We start from the raw sequence: 18,486 nt of genomic DNA on the forward strand, positions 1-18,486 counted from the left end.
CAGCATTTACATCTATTCTCTCCTCTAAACACCCACTAATTACCCATCAATCACCCATCAATCACCCCCTATCACCACCTGTCACTGTTACCCATCAGATCAGACCCTAATCTGCCCCTTGCGGGCACCCAATCACCCGCCTACACGCTCAGATTGCCCTCAGACCCCCCCTTATCAATTCGCCAGGGCATTATTTACATCTTTTCTTCCCTGTAATAACCCACTGATCACCTGTCAATCACCTGTCAATCACCCATCAATCACCCCCTGTCACTGCCACCCATCAATCACCCCCTGTCACTGCCACCCATCAATCAGCCCCTAACCTGCCCCTTGCGGGCAATCTGATCACCCACCCACACCAATATATCGCCCGCAGATCCGACATCAGATCACCTCCCAAGTGCAGTGTTTACATCTATTCTCTCCTCTAAACACCCACTAATTACCCATCAATCACCCCCTATCACCACCTGTCACTGTTACCCATCAGATCAGACCCTAATCTGCCCCTTGCGGGCACCCAATCACCCGCCCACACGCTCAGATTGCCCTCAGACCCCCCCCCCTTATCAATTCACCAGGGCATTATTTACATCTGTCCTTCCCTGTAATAACCCACTGATCACCTGTCAATCACCCATCAATCACCCCCTGTCACTGCCACCCATCAATCACCCCCTGTCACTGCCACCCATCAATCAGCCCCTGTCACTGACACCCATCAATCAGCCCCTAACCTGCCCCTTGCGGGCAATCTGATCACCCACCCACACCAATAGATCGCCCGCACATCCGACATCAGATCACCTCCCAAGTGCAGTGTTTACATCTGTTCTCTCCTCCAAACACCCACTAACTACCCATCAATCACCCCCTGTCACTGCTACCCATCAAATTAGACCCCTATCTGCCCCTAGGGCACTCAATCACCCGCCCACACCCTCAGAACGCCCTCAGACCCCAGCCCTGATCACCTCGCCAGTGCATTGCTTGCATCTATTCCCCCCTCTAATCACACCTTGAGACACCCATCAATCACCTCCTGTCACCCCCTAGCACACCTACCCATCAGATCAGGCCCTAATTTGCCCCGTGTGGGCTCCTGATCACTCGGCCAAACCCTCAGATCCCCCTCAGACCCCCTTCAGATCACCTCCACAGTGCATTGATTGCATCTATTTTCCCCTCTAACCACCCCCTGAGACACCCATCAATCACCTCCTGTCACCCCCTAGCACTCCTATCCATCAGATCAGGCCCAATACAACCTGTCATCTAAAAGGCCACCCAGCTTATGACCGGTTCCACAAAATTCACCCCCTCATAGACCACCTGTCATCAAAATTTGCAGATGCTTATACCCCTGAACAGTCATTTTGAGACATTTGGTTTCCAGTCTACTCACGGTTTTGGGCCCGTAAAATGCCAGGGTGGTATAGGAACCCCACAAGTGACCCCATTTTAGAAAAAAAGACACCCCAAGGTATTCTGTTAGATGTATGACGAGTTCATAGAAGATTTTATTTTTTGTCAAAAGTTCGCGGAAATTGATTTTTATTGTTTTTTTTTTCACAAAGTGTCATTTTTCACTAACTTGTGACAAAAAATAAAATCTTCTATGAACTCACCATACACCTACCGGAATACCTTGGGGTGTCTTCTTTCTACAATGGGGTCACTTGTGGGGTTCCTATACTGCCCTGGCATTTTAGGGGCCCTGAACCGTGAGGAGTAGTCTACAAAACAAATGCCTCAAAAAGACCTGTGAATAGGACTTTGGGCCCCTTAGCTCACCTAGGCTGCAAAAAAATTTCACACATGTGGTATCGCCGTACTCAGGAGAAGTAGTATAATGTGTTTTGGGGTGTATTTTTACACATACCCATGCTGGGTGGGAGAAATCTCTCTGTAAATGGACAATTGTGTGTAAAAAAATCAAAAGATTTTCATTTACAGAGATATTTATCCCACCCAGCATGGGTATGTGTAAAAATACACCCCAAAACACATTATACTACTTCTCCTGAGTACGGCGGTACCACATGTGTGGCACTTTTTTACACCCTAAGTGCGCTAAGGGGCCCAAAGTCCAATGAGTACCTTTAGGATTTCACAGGTCATTTTGCGACATTTGCTTTCAAGACTACTCCTCACGGTTTAGGGCCCCTAAAATGCCAGGGCAGTATAGGAACCCCACAAATGACCCCATTCTAGAAAGAAGACACCCAAAGGTATTCCGTTAGGAGTATGGTGAGTTCATAGAAGATTTTATTTTTTGTCACAAGTTAGCGGAAAATGACACTTTGTGAAAAAAACCAATTAAAATCAATTTCCGCTAACTTGTGACAAAAATAAAATCTTCTATGAACTCACCATACTCCTAACAGAATACCTTGGGGTGTCTTCTTTCTAAAATGGGGTCATTAGTGGGGTTTCTATACTGCTCTGGCATTTTAGGGGCCCTAAACCGTGAGGAGTAGTCTTGAAACAAAAATGACCTGTGAAATCCTAAAGGTGCTCATTGGACTTTGGGCCCCTTAGCGCAGTTAGGGTGCAAAACAATGCCACACATGTGGTATCGCCGTACTCGGGAGAAGTAGTACAATGTGTTTTGGGGTGTATTTTTACACATACCCATGCTGGGTGGGAGAAATATCTTTGTAAATGGACAATTGTGTGTGAAACAAATCAAAAGATAGTCATTTACAGAGGTATTTCTCCCACCCAGCATGGGTATGTATAAAAATACACCCCAAAACACATTATACTACTTCTCCCGAGTACGGCGATACCACATGTGTGGCACTTTTTTGCACCCTAACTGTGCTAAGGGGCCCAAAGTCCAATGAGTACCTTTAGGATTTCACAGGTCATTTTGTGGCATTTGATTTCCAGACTATTCCTTACGGTTTAGGGCCCCTAAAATGCCAGGGCAGTATAGGAACCCCACAAATGACCCCATTTTAGAAACAAGACACCCCAAGGTATTCTGTTAGGACTATGGTGAGTTCATAGAAGATTTTATTTTTTGTCACAAGTTAGCGGAAAGTGACACTTTGTGAAAAAAAAACAATACAAATCAATTTCCGCTAACTTGTGACAAAAAATAAAATCTTCTATGAACTCACCATACTCCTAACGGAATACCTTGGGGTGTCTTCTTTCTAAAATGGGGTCATTTGTGGGGTTCTTATACTGCCCTGGCATTTTAGGGGCCCTAAACCGTGAGGAGTAGTCTTGAAACCAAATGACCTGTGAAATCCTAAAGGTACTCATTGGACTTTGGGCCCCTTAGCGCAGTTAGGGTGCAAAAAAGTACCACACATGTGGTATCGCAATACTCAGGAGAAGTAGTATAATGTGTTTTGGGGTGTATGTTTACACATACCCATGCTGAGTGGGAGAAAGATCTCTGTAAATGGACAATTGTGTGTAAAAAAAATTAACAAATTGTCATTTACAGAGATATTTCTCCCACCCAGCATGGGTATGTGTAAAAATACACCCCAAAACACATTATACTACTTCTCCTGAGTATGGCAATACCACATGTGTGGCACTTTTTTGCAGCCTAACTGCGCTAAGGGGTCCAAAGTCCAATGAGCACCTTTAGGCTTTACAGGGGTGCTTACAATTAGGCACCCCCCAAAATGTCAGGACAGTAAAAACACCCCACAAATGACCCCATTTTGGAAAGTAGACACTTCAAGGTATTCAGAGAGGGGCATAGTGAATCCGTGGCAGATTTCATTTTTTTTTGTCGCAAGTTAGAAGAAATGGAAACTTCTTTTTTTTTTGTCACAAAGTGTCATTTTCCGCTTACTTGTGACAAAAAATAATATCTTCTATGAACTCACTATGCCTCTCAGTGAATACTTTGGGATGTCTTCTTTCCAAAATGGGGTCATTTGGGGGGTATTTATACTATCCTGGAATTCTAGCCCCTCATGAAACATGACAGGGGTCAGAAAAGTCATAGATGCTTGAAAATGGGAAAATTCACTTTTTGCACCATAGTTTGTAAACGCTATAACTTTTACCCAAACCAATAAATATACACTGAATGGTTTTTTTTTAATCAAAAACATGTTTGTCCACATTTTTCGCGCTGCATGTATACAGAAATTTTACTTTATTTGAAAAATGTCAGCACAGAAAGTTAATAAAATCATTTTTTTGCCAAAATTCATGTCTTTTTTGATGAATATAATAAAAAGTAAAAATCGCAGGAGCAATCAAATAGCATCAAAAGAAAGCTTTATTAGTGACAAGAAAAGGAGCCAAAATTCATTTAGGTGGTAGGTTGTATGAGCGAGCAATAAACCGTGAAAGCTGCAGTGGTCTGAATGGAAAAAAAGTGGCCGGTCCTTAAGGGGGGTAAAGCCCACGGTCCTCAAGTGGTTAAAGTATTCTAGAAGTTCTGTTTTGATTTGGGGGAAAGAGTGTTCAGAGTTTAGTGTATAATTATTCATTCTCTAATTTTTATATGATTGGGTGGTGTTTTGAAGCTGAATTTTCATAAATATAGGAGAGTGGTCTGACCAGACTCTAGGACCAATGTTAATGTTTAAAATTAGGGGTAAAGAGAACCTATCGACCAGACAGTAGTCAATTCTAGAGAAGGTTTTGTGTATTGGGGAGTAGAAGGTGTATGTTTTCTCTGTAGGATGATGACATCTCCAAACATCATAAAGTTCTGCCTTGGTCAAAGTGGGTTGGATTGAAGTGGGGGGTCTTTTACGGCTTGATGTGCAGTCTGATTGTATATCAGATATGAACAGGTGGCCTTTCTTGAGTTGGTTAATTTTTGCAAGTTTTTTGTTCAAGTAATTTACCTGATGTGTATTAGGTGCATATATGTTGGCTATAGTTACATCTTGTGAATTGATTTTGCCGACTATAACCACCATTCTGCCGTCATTTGCGATGAAAGTCTTTTCGACTTGTAGGCCTACTGAGTCTTTCACCGCGATGAGGACTCCACATTTTTTATTTCTAATAAGATTGGAATGATACATTTGGGTAAAGTGGTGTAATTTCAATTTTTGTGCTCCTTGTTTATTTAGATGGGTTTCTTGTATGCATAATATGTCAATATGTTCTTCCTTAATTAGTTTTTGTAGCAGATATCTCTTTCTGTGGGAATTTAGGCCTCTTACATTCAGGGAGAGTAGATTGAGATCATGTGACATGACTAAATAATTTTAGCTTTATAAAAGACATGATAAACCTGTGGGAAACATAATCACTTACTATTCCAGAAGTTGTGTGTAGATATTTCCTTTTTAGAAAGTTTCCTGGGAAGGAAAAGAAAATCCAGACAGACATCTGAAAGTCATCTGACAGAAAACTAAAGTCCAAACTTAGACCTGTTAATATAAAGAGTGAAGTCAACAGAAAAAGAAAAGTAACAATAACAGTAACACTAGTGACAGCAAAGTCATTCATAATGAGTCACACAACGAAAGTTCAGAATTGGATCAAAGAATGTTAGTAAACAAAGACCACAATGTGGTCTTGATCCAAAAACTGTATACCTTAGGGAAAGGTACAACGTTCCCTAGGGAAAGGGTTTCTTGTGGGGAAAAGTTTTGTGGCTGAATACACATTCTTCTAAGAAACTGAGGTAGCCTCAGCAGAGTTGTCTTCTTCTCTTGGGTTTGGTGGTGGCTGAGTAGTATCCATCTCTTGTTGCGGCTCAATCCTGGTAGGTTGTTTTGGAGAGACTAATTGCTTGGATAAGGTAACCTGATAGATTGGTTTATCCCTCCTGGGATCTCTTGGTACGAAGATTGGAATGTACCATTTTTCCAAAAGGCAGTAAGCTTCCTTTGGGCTTTTAGCAGCGTACGTCACACCGTTGTCTGTGATCAAAAGCTTCGGTGGGAATCCCCAGGAATAGTCTATCTTTCTGTGTCGTAGAGTGGTGGTAATCTCTGCGAATTGTCTTCTCGCATGGAGGGTTGCCTGGGAAAGGTCCTGGTAGAGAGCCAGGTCTTGGTATGGTCGTGTAACGATTGCGGAATCGTCTCCGTGGTCAGCGCACCAGACGTGCGCTGACGCGGCGGATTTCCTCCACAAGCGTATAATTGAGGACACCCAGGCTAGGTGCTATGCACCTGCAGAGGGAAATTCCTGTCAGCAGGTGGAGCTGTGGAGTGCAGAGGAACAGCTCCTCTGCCCTACCACACACGCCAGACAGGAATTGTACGAAGGGAAGAAACGCAATCGCAAGAGAAGCGATTGAGAGTGAGCACAGAGACAGATTGTGTGTGTGTGTACAAAACCAGTCGCCAACCCGCAACTGTGCACACACCACAGCAGATAAGAAGCAGGAACGAGATCGCGAGAGGTGCGATCGCCAGACGTGACACAAGGCTACAGCAAGCCAGAGCACGAGAGTAGCAAAGGCACAGCAAATCATACAATGAGGAGATATGGAAAATAACAAACGCTAGCTAACCGCGAACAGCGCACTCATTCGCAACAGTGCACGCGGTTATGCGCGGTCTCCACGTGATAACCACAATAGAGACAAGCACGCCTAACTAACCATCGACAGACAAACATGAAACAGAGGACGCGAACGCTTGCTTAACGGTTACCTCACCGAGCCTCCAGCAAGCGTCCGTAACAGACAAGACAGACACACGAAAACAGGGACAAGCGAGAGACAGGATCCACAGCACCAGTGAGAAGCGAGTGAGATCCAGGTACAGAGTAGCAGAACAGAAGGATCCACAGCACTAGTGAAAAGTGGCCAGCGCGATCCCAGGAGACAGAACAGAAGGATCCACAGCGCCAGCGAAAAGTGGCTAGCGCGATCCCAGGAGACAGAACAGAAGGATCCACAGCGCTTGCGAAAAGTGGCTAGCGCGATCCCAGGAGACAGAACAGAAGAGATAGCTGGTAGCAACCGCTGCACCAGCTATACTCCAAGAACAGAGATCAGTACCATTTCCTGTCGACCACCGCTGGGACAGGACAACAGCAACAGACAAACAAAACAGATAAACAATCCTAACTGCACTAGGGAAATCTGCCTAGCACAGTTTCCAGGAATTACTCTAAGCTGATCTTCAAACCAAGAGCATGGCTGACACTCTCTAGGAGTGTGTACTACAAACCCTGAAGGAATGACCAGCAAAGGACTGTGGGTAATCCCAACCTTTATACTGCCAGTCATCACAGGAGGCAGGTAGGGGATTTGCATAACGAATGTATGCAAATTCCTCAGCAGCAAACTGCAATACAGAAAAAAAGTCTCTCTTAAAGAGACCTGCAGAATGCAGACCTGAACAGTGGTCAAAAAGCTGCCTGTTTACACAGGCAGCTGAGCAGATTCTCACAGGTCTGGGAAGTTTCCTCCCTCCTCTAGTCGCAGAGAGTAACATTTCCTTGGCATGGAAAAAATGGATGCGTGTGATAACATCACGGGGTAGGTGTTTGAGGAGATGAGAAGGTTTGGGAAGGCGGTGGGCTCTGTCTATTGTGAGTTCGCTTTCAGTTAAAGCTGGAAAGGTTGTTTTAAGAATGTCTTTCACAAAGTCTTTGAGATCATTAGTGCCCACAGATTCTGGAACTCGTCTTATCTTTCTGTTATTCCTCCTATTTCTATCCTCGTTATGTGATATTTTTTCTTTCATCCATTTGTTTTGTGTTATGAGATTCCTTTGTGAGTCAACTAACTCGTTATGAGCTATAGTCATTTCCTCTATGCGTTGTTCTAGCTTGGAGATTCTGTTGTCAGTTACCTCTTCCAGCTGGGTGACATGATTAAAAAGTGCCTGCATGTCTTTTTTTGCATCTGCTCTGAAGGAGAGTAAGATGTCCTTAAGAAATAGCGGTGGCCATCTTGCTTTTCTGCAGGGTAGTAATCTGTCAGTCTTCTCAGCGCTGGAGAGCTGTTTTTCCTCCCAGATTTCGCCTTCCTCCACTGGTATTCCTCCTCAGTGAGTTCATCCATCATTCTGTGGTAAAATAGAGGCTCCTCAGAATGCTTTTAGCCGCTTACCAGGGTATTCTAGCAGAGAGCTCTGGTCTCAGGCAGCCATTCAGCTCTGCAGCTAACCACGCCCCCCTTTCCGATGTCAAGCCAATACACCATTGAAAAACTGGTTACGTTTGCAATTGAAAGAAAAATGACTATAGTTGAAGAGGTAATGGCCCCTAAACTATGTTCTGGGATGCAATATACAGCTTCAGTGAAATCCGTTTGCAAATCGGAGTGATAGATTAGAATCTATGTATTTGGGTCCCATGTGGTGTAGAGCCTTGAATGTCAGCAGGCAGATCTTAAAATTGATTCTCCATTTTACTGGCAACCAGTGAAGAGTTTGCAGTACTGGGGTGATGTGTGAGCTGCGGGGGGCATTGGCTAGGAGTCTGGCTGCAGCATTCTGTACTAGCTGTAAGGGGCGCAGAATCTTATCTGTAGATCCGATTAACAGGGCGTTGCAGTAGTCTAGGCAGTAGGTTCTCCTATGTTAAACCAATACACCATTGAAAAACTGGTTACGTTTACAATTGAAAGAAAAATGACTACAGTTGAAGAGGTAATGGACCCTAAACTATGGCTTAGATTAGATTAGAATCTAGAGCTGACAGTAGGTTCTCCTATGTTAAGCCAATACACCATTGAAAAACTGGTTACGTTTACAATTGAAAGAAAAATGAATATAGTTGAAGAGGTAATGGCCCCTAAACTATGTTCTGGGATGCAATTTACAGCTTCAGTGAAATACTTTTGCAAATCGGAGTGATAGATTAGAATCTAGAGCCAACAGTAGGTTTTCCTATGTTAAACCAAAACGCCATTGGAAAACTGGTTACGTTTGCAATTGAAAGAAAAATGACTATAGTTGAAGAGGTAATGGCCCCTAAACTATGTTCTGGGATGCAATTTACAGCTTCAGTGAAATCCGTTTGCAAATCGGAGTGATAGATTAGAATCTAGAGCCGACAGTAGGTTTTCCTATGTTAAACCAATACACCATTGAAAAACTGGTTACGTTTGCAAATGAAAGAAAAATGACTACAGTTGAAGAGGTAATGGCCCCTAAACTATGTTCTGGGCTGCAATTTACAGCTTGAGTGAAATCCGTTTGCAAATCGGAGTGATAGATTTGAATCTAGAGCCGACAGTAGGTTTTCCTATGTTAAACCAATACACCATTGAAAAACTGGTTACGTTTGCAATTGAAAGAAAAATGACATTTTCATCGAACCCTGACAAAATTTATGAAACCTTTCTGCACTATTATACCCAACTTTATAAGGATGATACCCCGGAAAAGGCCTCAAGCGAAAAGTTTAGCTTCCTAAATCACACCATCCATAAAACATTAGCCCCACTCACAGTAATCCAACTTAATAGTAATATTACAACAGAAGAACTACGTGAGGCGATTAAAAAGACAAAAAATGCAAAATCCCCTGGGCCTGATGGGCTGACTGCCCTCTATTACAAAAAATGTGAAGATACACTCACTCCCCACCTACTTAAGTTTTATAATGCCATCATCAAGGGCCACTCTCCACCTCCTGAGTTTCTGGCTTCCTCTATTGTGACTATCCCTAAGCCTCAACGAGACCCCTTGTTAACTAAAAATTATCACCCGATTTCCTTGCTGGGGGTAGGTTACAAGCTTTTTACGGCTATATTGGCAAATAGGCTTAATAAGATTCTGCCAGCCCTTATCCACAAATTTGAAGTCGGCTTTATTCCGGCCAGACAGGCCTCAGTTAACATACGCAAAATATTGGATATCCAGTATTATTCAAGGAGGTCTTCTTCGTGTCTGGCCATTTTGGCCCTTGATATGGAGAAGGCCTTTGACCTTATAAAATGGCCCTATATGTTCTCTGTCCTCCAGAAATGTGGATTTAATGGCAATTATCTTAACGCAATTAAGGTCTTGTATTCTGCCCCTACAGCAACCCTAAAAATGCCAGCTGTTAATAAGACCTCATTCCCTATACAAAGGGGAACTAGGCTGGGCTGCCCCCTATCACCTGCAATTTTTGCTTTAATGATCAAACCTTTGGCTGAGATGATCCGCAGAAAACCGGAAATAAAAGGGGTCTCCAAAGGTTCTAGTGAATATAAACTATCTCTATTTGTGGACGACATTCTTCTAACCCTATCGTCCCCTCAGTCCTCCATACCGGCCCTATTGAAGGTAATTAATGAGTTCTCTCTTTTTTCTGGGTTCAAGCTGAACCTGGATAATTCGGAACTCATGCTGTCAAACACGAATTCCACTGTAGGACAACAAATGGCCCATGCTTTTGGCTTGCAATATCAGCCTAGGTATATTAAATACTTAGGCATAAACCTCACTATTGATCCTGTGAAACCCTATGATCAAATCTATCAGATTTAGAAATATGGAATTCATATCCAATTTCTTTATTGGGCAGAGTTACCTCAGTCAGAATGACACTCCTCCCACGTATCTTATATCTCTTCAGGGTACTTGCAATTGCTATTAAAAAGGGCCCTCTGGGACACCTTCAGAGACAAATCCACCAGTTTATATGGAGGAAGCGAAAGGCTCGAATTAAATACGCTACTTTGGCAAGGCCCAGAGACATGGGAGGCTTAAATGCTCCCATACTTTTACACTATTACCATGCTGCTCAGCTGACTCAGCTTGCTGCAGTTAACTCAAAATTCAATACACCCATTTGGGTGGAACTTGAATCTAAATTGTTTAGCCCCCTGTCTCTGTCTGGCATAATGTGGTCAAGGTCTATCCACCCTACTAACATCAGGAAGAAGGCCCCTATTGCAGCACATTCGCTTGCCTTATGGTCCAGGCTGAGATATCCTCATATGTTGCAATCACCAACGTCTTGTATGACAAATATTTTTAGAAACCCTGAATTTTTACATGGTTGTCAAATTCAGAAATACCATTGGTGGACACAGAAGGGGTATCTCACTCTGGGTAAATTCTTATCTCACCACTCCAATTCAGTAAAGATCATAATGTCCCTCCTGAGGAAAGAGAGAGACTCTCGCAAATTTTTAACTTCTTGCAAACTCTGTATAAAAATGGAGATGTTTTAGTATACACACCATTTGAAGTCAAGTGCAAAAACCAAGCCATGGAAAAAGGCCTGATCTCAGAGTTATATATCACTTTATCGCAAACAAACGTACCTTCTAGACTAAAGGTTCATACTGATTGGGAGAGAGAATGTAATGTAGAATTCTCAGACTCTCGATGGGCCCACTGCTGCTCCATACTTACGAGGGGTTCTTTGTTTTTCTCCTCAACTGAGACCTCCCTCAAGCTGTTCCATAGGACCTATTTCACCCCAGCTAAAATGCATCGATTTTATCCTGATGTTTCTGATCTATGTTTTAGACATTGTAGCCAAAAAGGTGATCTGTGGCACATATGGTGGGAGTGTCCAATAGCACAACGCTACTGGAAAACAATATGGAACACTATTTGCCTAATGTTAGGCAAACAAGTCCCTATGGACCCGTCGATAGCCCATCTGGGAAACAGACCCCAATCTTCTCTACACCCTACTCATAAATTAATTCAATTTATAATGGCACAGGCAAAAAGACACATGGCTTCACAATGGAAACAACCCATACTACTAATATCAAGTAGAGTAGCGCTAGATTATGGGCTGTGCAGCTAAAAAGGTAACGGGGCGCTCCAGACCCCGCAAAGCAAGAGTACAAATAAACAGTATACCCTAGCGCTATGAATTCAGCTATGCCACAGTATGCATGAACGGCTATATGTAGCCTAATAAAGGAGTAATACAGAACCTTGCCGAAGATATTACCCCAAAAACACACGTGCAAAAGACGTGCGCCGTAATCTGCTTGAAATCTTGAAGTAATCCCGACACCCTTCCTGTCACGGATATCGGCAGTGGCTCCGTACAGCGCTGTAGCCGGCTGCTGGGGCTCCGATCAGGTGATCTCTGGCCTCACTTCCTCCTGACGTCGGCAATGCGCTCCAGCGTGGTCCCGATTCCTATTGGTCAGGACGACCCACAGCGCACCCTGGCTGTAAAAGGAATTAGGACAATAGTGCACACTGTATGTACATAGAGCCCACACACAGGTGTTTTTACTTACAGGAAAACTTCTTGATTTATTGCACATAAAAAGTAGCCCATACTCCCGACTCGAGTTTCGGACTTCCGCCTTCCTCAGGGGGTGGGGCTACTTGATCACAAGCTCATTTATATAACAAAAACTGCTCCCATATGGGTAGTTAACCCTTTCTAGGGAGATTCACACAATTTAAACAGTTAAAAATCAGATTAAAAACAGGAATAGCGTCACACTGAGTATAGAACAATCATAAAACTGCCGCATATATATTTTACAATGTTCCATTATTCATCCCTAATAAAACAATTAAGATCAAAATTAGCATTCAGGCCATTAGGAGATAGAGATTGCATTTGGAAAATCCAACGAGTTTCCAACTGGGATAGTGTCTTAATCACATTGCCACCCCTCCAGTGTGGCTCAATGGAGTCAATTCCATAACATTTGATTCCTGAGGGGTTACTACCATGGAATTTGAAAAATGTTCAGGCACACTATGTGCTTTCTTATCCGGATGCGTAATATTATAAATGTGCTCTGAGCACCTCTTCTTCACTTTCTTCCCCGTGCGGCCAATGTATTGAAGGCCACAAGGGCACTCCAATACATAAATTACATTCATCGTGTTACATTTAATGAAATGATCTATTTTAAAACTCCTCCCATTTGCAAAAGAAGTGAAAGTAGTAATTCTCTGTCCCCCATATTCACATATCTTGCACTTTTTGTATTTTCTACATGGAAAAAAACCTTTTAACTTTGGGAACATTGGTGGTTGCAAATCACGAATGCAATTTTTTACAAGCTTGTTCCCTAAGTTTTTTGCCCGTCTGTACACTATTTTCGGTTTTTCTGGTAATTCAGGATCAATTACTGGGTCCTCTTTTAAGATGCCCCAACTCTCTGAAAGTATCTTTCTAACTTTTTTATAATCCTGTGAGTAAGTGGTCACAAAGGAACAATCCATTTTGTTTGATTTATTATCCAAAATTTTGTGTCTCTTAACAAGACGGATATCACAACCCTCATCAAAAACTCTTTGCCTCTCCCCATATATTGAAGTAGGATCATATCCCTTTTCAACAAAACGGTCCTGTAGGACTTGAGACTGCAACCAATAATCTGAATCTTTACTACAGTTTCTCCGTATTCTACAGAACTGTCCCCTTGGTACATTTTCCAACCACGGAGAATAATGACAGCTATTTGATTGTATGTAGGAGTTTCTGTCACTGTCTTTGAAAAAACACTTTGTATTCAGATTACCATCTTCAATAAAAATATTTAAGTCCAGAAAATTGACGTCCGTTTTACTGTATTGCACTAGGAACTGTAAATTCCTTTCATTAGTGTTGATAAACGATATAAAAGTTAAGAGTGAAAGCTCATCCCCCTGCCATATGAATAAACAGTCATCAATAAAACGTTTCCAAAAAAGTAGTGGGCCTTTCTGGTAAGATTCTAAAAACATAGTTTCCCATGCAGACATATACAAATTTGCCACACTGGGAGCATGCTTGGCTCCCATGGCTACTCCCTTCTTCTGTAGATAAAACTTTCCATCAAACCAAAAATAATTACAATTAGTGGAAAAATAAAAAAGTTTACAAATGAAATCTACCTGATCCTTTATCAAATGGTCAGCGTGTTGCAGGGAAGATTCAATGACGTTGCATGCTCGTCATGGGAATACATGTATAAAGGGATTTTACATCCGCCGTACATAAAAAACAATCATCCCACGCAATATTATTAAGATTCTGTAAATTCATCAAAACATCCAATGTGTCCTTCAAAAAGGATGCAGTTCTTTGTACCAAAGGCTGTAGAAATAATTCAATGTATTCCCCCACCCGGTAAGTAACGGAATGTATCCCTGACACTATCGGTCGACCGGGTGGGGCTACTGGGTTTTTATGGACCTTTGGTAGGACATACAGTACGGGCCTCTTTGGGTACTGTATGTTCAAATACTCGTATTCCTGTTTATTTAAAACTCCACTGTCCAGTCCCTCACTAAGTATTACTTCGAGTGTTTTTTTGAAATTCGTGGTAGGGTCCTGTTGCAAACAGGAATACGTTTCTGTGTCTTTCAATTGGTCATGTATTTCTTTCAGATATAGCTGGGTGTCCCAAACCACTAGGCCACCCCCTTTATCCGCTGCCTTTATGGTCCATGAATTTTGTTTTTCCATTTCTCTTACGCTTTTATGCTGCTCATTGGAAAAATTTGATAGAGACGGATGATTTTCCACTATCTTTATTTCTTGCAATTTTTCACACATCGATTTCTTAAAAACGTCTATATATTTATTATTCGGCAAATTGGGGTTGAAAATAGATGGTTTACGCAAACCCGTATGAACATACGGGTCCATGGTCCCTGTCTCGTTCCTAACTGGGGCTATGTTTTGTAAAAAATTCTTTTTAATATAAATTTTCCTCACAAATTTGTGTATATCGATATATGTGTGGAATTTGTCCAAACGTGTGTCAGGAACAAACTTCAAGCCCTTATCTAATATTTCTTTGTGTGATTCAGTCAATTTCACATTCCCTATTTCAAAAAGTCCTTGATGATCAGTATTTTTTATTTTTAGTCTCTTAATCTTTTGGTTCCTGGAGTGTAATCTCCTTCCTCCTCGCTTTCTTCTTCCTCCCTGTATCTTTTTTTGTCCCACCTTAATCCTCCCTCCCCTCTTTGATGATCCAGCTGACTCTGATGGGGATTGTGGTCCGGAAAATGCTGTTTCCAAACTCCCTTGGGTTTGTATGGGGGTGGTTTGGGCTTCTGAGGAATCCCTTGTGGGTTTCTCTATGGTGGGCGGGGGGGGGGGGGGGGGGTCTCCAGTCCCAAAAATCCGCTGGAGTTCTGGGCTCCAGGCAGTCAAAACGATTATACAAGGGGATGTGTCTGGGTTGCCTGATGTATTTCTGTTCCTTCCGCCTAGGAGTATCATAGTAGGATCTATACGTAGGTTTATAGGGGGGCTTGTGGGGCTTAGAAGGCTGTGGGGGAGGTTTCAATGGTGCTGGTAAAAGGGGCTGATGTTGTTTCTTTTGCCACTTATACATCTTTTTATTCTTACAATCAAATTTGTCTCTTTGATACTTTTTTTGTTTTCTAGTTTTGACCACTTTCTCATTCTGGATTTCTGCATTCTTACAGCTTTTTGATAAACTTATATACTCCTCCATTCCCTTGAACGGTTTTAATTGGTCCTTTATTGCATCTATGTTGTGACTAAGATCCTTTAATTTTGCTGATCTCCTAGTTAAAATAATCTCCATGGCGCCTATCGCACAATTTTCTAAAAAGGTGAGCCATTCCGGATCATCCCCTTCCTTTCTAATATCTTCATGCAACTTCAAATTCCATCTCAAAGTGGGCGGGATGATCCGGTCATGTTTATATTGTTCTAACATTCCAACATCCCACTTGAGGGTGTTCTCTTTAACAAGCATTCTCTCGAGCTGTGTGAAAGTGGTCTCGAAATCATCGCTGACCACAGTGGGCGTGTCTACTACAATATCCACTATGTCTATAACATGGCAAGTTCTGAACTCAAAAATGTCCATCTCCATTGCAGCTTACTCAAGAGCTTCAAAGGAACAAATATCAAGTAGCGTAGCGCTGGATTATGGGCTGTGCAGCTAAAAAGGTAACGGGGCGCTCCAGACCCCGCAAAGCAAGAGTACAAACAAACAGTATACCCTAGCGCTATGAATTCAGCTATGCCACAGTATGCATGAACGGCTATATGTAGCCTAATAAAGGAGTAATACAGTATCTTGACGAAGATATTACCCCCAAAACACACGTGCAAAAGACGTGCGCCGTAATCTGCTTGAAAACTTTGTATATGTCTGCATGGGAAACTATGTTTTTAGAATCTTACCAGAAAGGCCCACTACTTTTTTGGAAACGTTTTATTGATGACTGTTTATTCATATGGCAGGGGGATGAGCTTTCACTCTTAACTTTTATATCGTTTATCAACACTAATGAATGGAATTTACAGTTCCTAGTGCAATACAGTAAAACGGACGTCAATTTTCTGGACTTAAATATTTTTATTGAAGATGGTAATCTGAATACAAAGTGTTTTTTCAAAGACAGTGACAGAAACTCCTACATACAATCAAATAGCTGTCATTATTCTCCGTGGTTGGAAAATGTACCAAGGGGACAGTTCTGTAGAATACGGAGAAACTGTAGTAAAGATTCAGATTATTGGTTGCAGTCTCAAGTCCTACAGGACCGTTTTGTTGAAAAGGGATATGATCCTACTTCAATATATGGGGAGAGGCAAAGAGTTTTTGATGAGGGACGTGATATCCGTCTTGTTAAGAGACACAAAATTGTGGATAATAAATCAAACAAAATGGATTGTTCCTTTGTGACCACTTACTCACGGGATTATAAAAATGTTAGAAAGATACTTTCAGAGAGTTGGGGCATCTTAAAAGAGGACCCAGTAATTGGTCCTGAATTACCAGAAAAACGGAAAATAGTGTACAGACGGGCAAAAAACTTAGGGAACAAGCTTGTAAAAAATTGCATTCGTGATTTGCAACCAACAATGTTCACAATGTTAAAAGGTTTTTTTCCCTGTAGAAAATACAAAAAGTGCAAGATATGTGAATATGGGGGACAGAGAATTACTACTTTCACTTCTTTTGCAAATGGGAGGAGTTTTAAAATAGATCATTTCATTACCTGTAACACGATGAATGTAATTTATGTATTGGAGTGCCCTTGTGGCCTTCAATACATTGGCCGCACGGGGAGGAAAGTGAAGAAGAGGTGCTCAGAGCACATTTATAATATTACGCATCCGGATAAGAAAGCACATAGTGTGCCAGAACATTTTTCCAAATTCCATGGTAGTAACCCCTCAGGAATCAAATGTTATGGAATTGACTCCATTGAGCCACACTGGAGGGGTGGCAATGTGATTAAGACACTATCCCAGTTGGAAACTCGTTGGATTTTCCAAATGCAATCTCTATCTCCTAATGGCATGAATGCTAATTTTGATCTTAATTGTTTTATTAGGGATGAATAATGGAACATTGTAAAATATATATGCGGCAGTTTTATGATTGTTCTATACTCAGTGTGACGCTATTCCTGTTTTTAATCTGATTTTTAACTGTTTAAATTGTGTGAATCGCCCTAGAAAGGGTTAACTACCCACATGGGAGGAGTTTTTGTTATATAAATGAGCTTGTGATCAAGTAGCCCCACCCCCTGAGGAAGGCGGAAGTCCGAAACTCGAGTCGGGAGTATGGCTACTTTTTATGTGCAATAAATCAAGAAGTTTTCCTGTAAGTAAAAACACCTGCATGTGGGCTCTATTTACATACAGTGTGCACTATTGTCCTAATTCCTTTTACAGCCAGGGAGCGCTGTGGGTCGTCCTGACCAATAGGAATCGGGACCACGCTGGAGCGCATTGCCGACGTCAGGAGCCCCAGCAGCCGGCTACAGCGCTGTACGGAGCCACTGCCGCTATCCGTGACAGGAAGGGTGTCGGGATTACTTCAAGATTTCAAGCAGATTACGGCGCACGTCTTTTGCACGTGTGTTTTTGGGGTAATATCTTCGTCAAGGTACTGTATTACTCCTTTATTAGGCTACATATAGCCGTTCATGCATACTGTGGCATAGCTGAATTCATAGCGCTAGGGTATACTGTTTGTTTGAACTCATACTACTAGTTGATAATGTCTTCAGGGACCTGAATAAAACTATGCTATCAGAACACATTAGAGCAAAAATATTTGATAGGTTGGAAGTTTTCTTTAAGATTTGGGATCCCTGGATCCAACACCAAGATAACGTAGGCCTTAGATCAGGGGTCTCAAACTCAATTTACCTGGGGGCCGCAGGAGGCAAAGTCAGGATGAGGCTGGGCCGCATAAGGGATTTCACAATCGCGGCGCATCGCCACCTCTGCCCGCCCCTCTCACTCTTCCTTCACAGAGAGGGGCGGGGAGAGGCGGCGATCTGTGCGGCGATTGACATCTGGAGGGGCAGAGCTGAAGCTGAAAGCTCTGCCCCTTCCAGGAAATGCAGGCAGATTGCCCCCCGGGCGATTTGGGGGCTCTGCAGCCCTCGTTTAGCGGCGGGGATGCGGCGGATTACTTGGGAGCACTAAAGCGAACTATAAGGAACCTTTTGCCAGCGAGGGCCACAAAATATTGTATCGAGGGCCGTAAATGGCCCGCGTGCCGCGAGTTTGAGACCCCTGCCTTAGATACACACTCCATTCATTTTAGCTCCCCTGACAATAATAGGTATATAAGGTAACTGACATTTTGAGACTAAGAAGGGTGCAACCAGTCTCGGTTTGACTAATTTTGTCGTGGCAATCCAATTTTACTAT

The sequence above is a fragment of the Hyperolius riggenbachi genome, chromosome 1 (genome assembly GCF_040937935.1).
Source record: "Hyperolius riggenbachi isolate aHypRig1 chromosome 1, aHypRig1.pri, whole genome shotgun sequence".
NCBI classification, from domain to species: Eukaryota; Metazoa; Chordata; class Amphibia; order Anura; family Hyperoliidae; genus Hyperolius; species Hyperolius riggenbachi.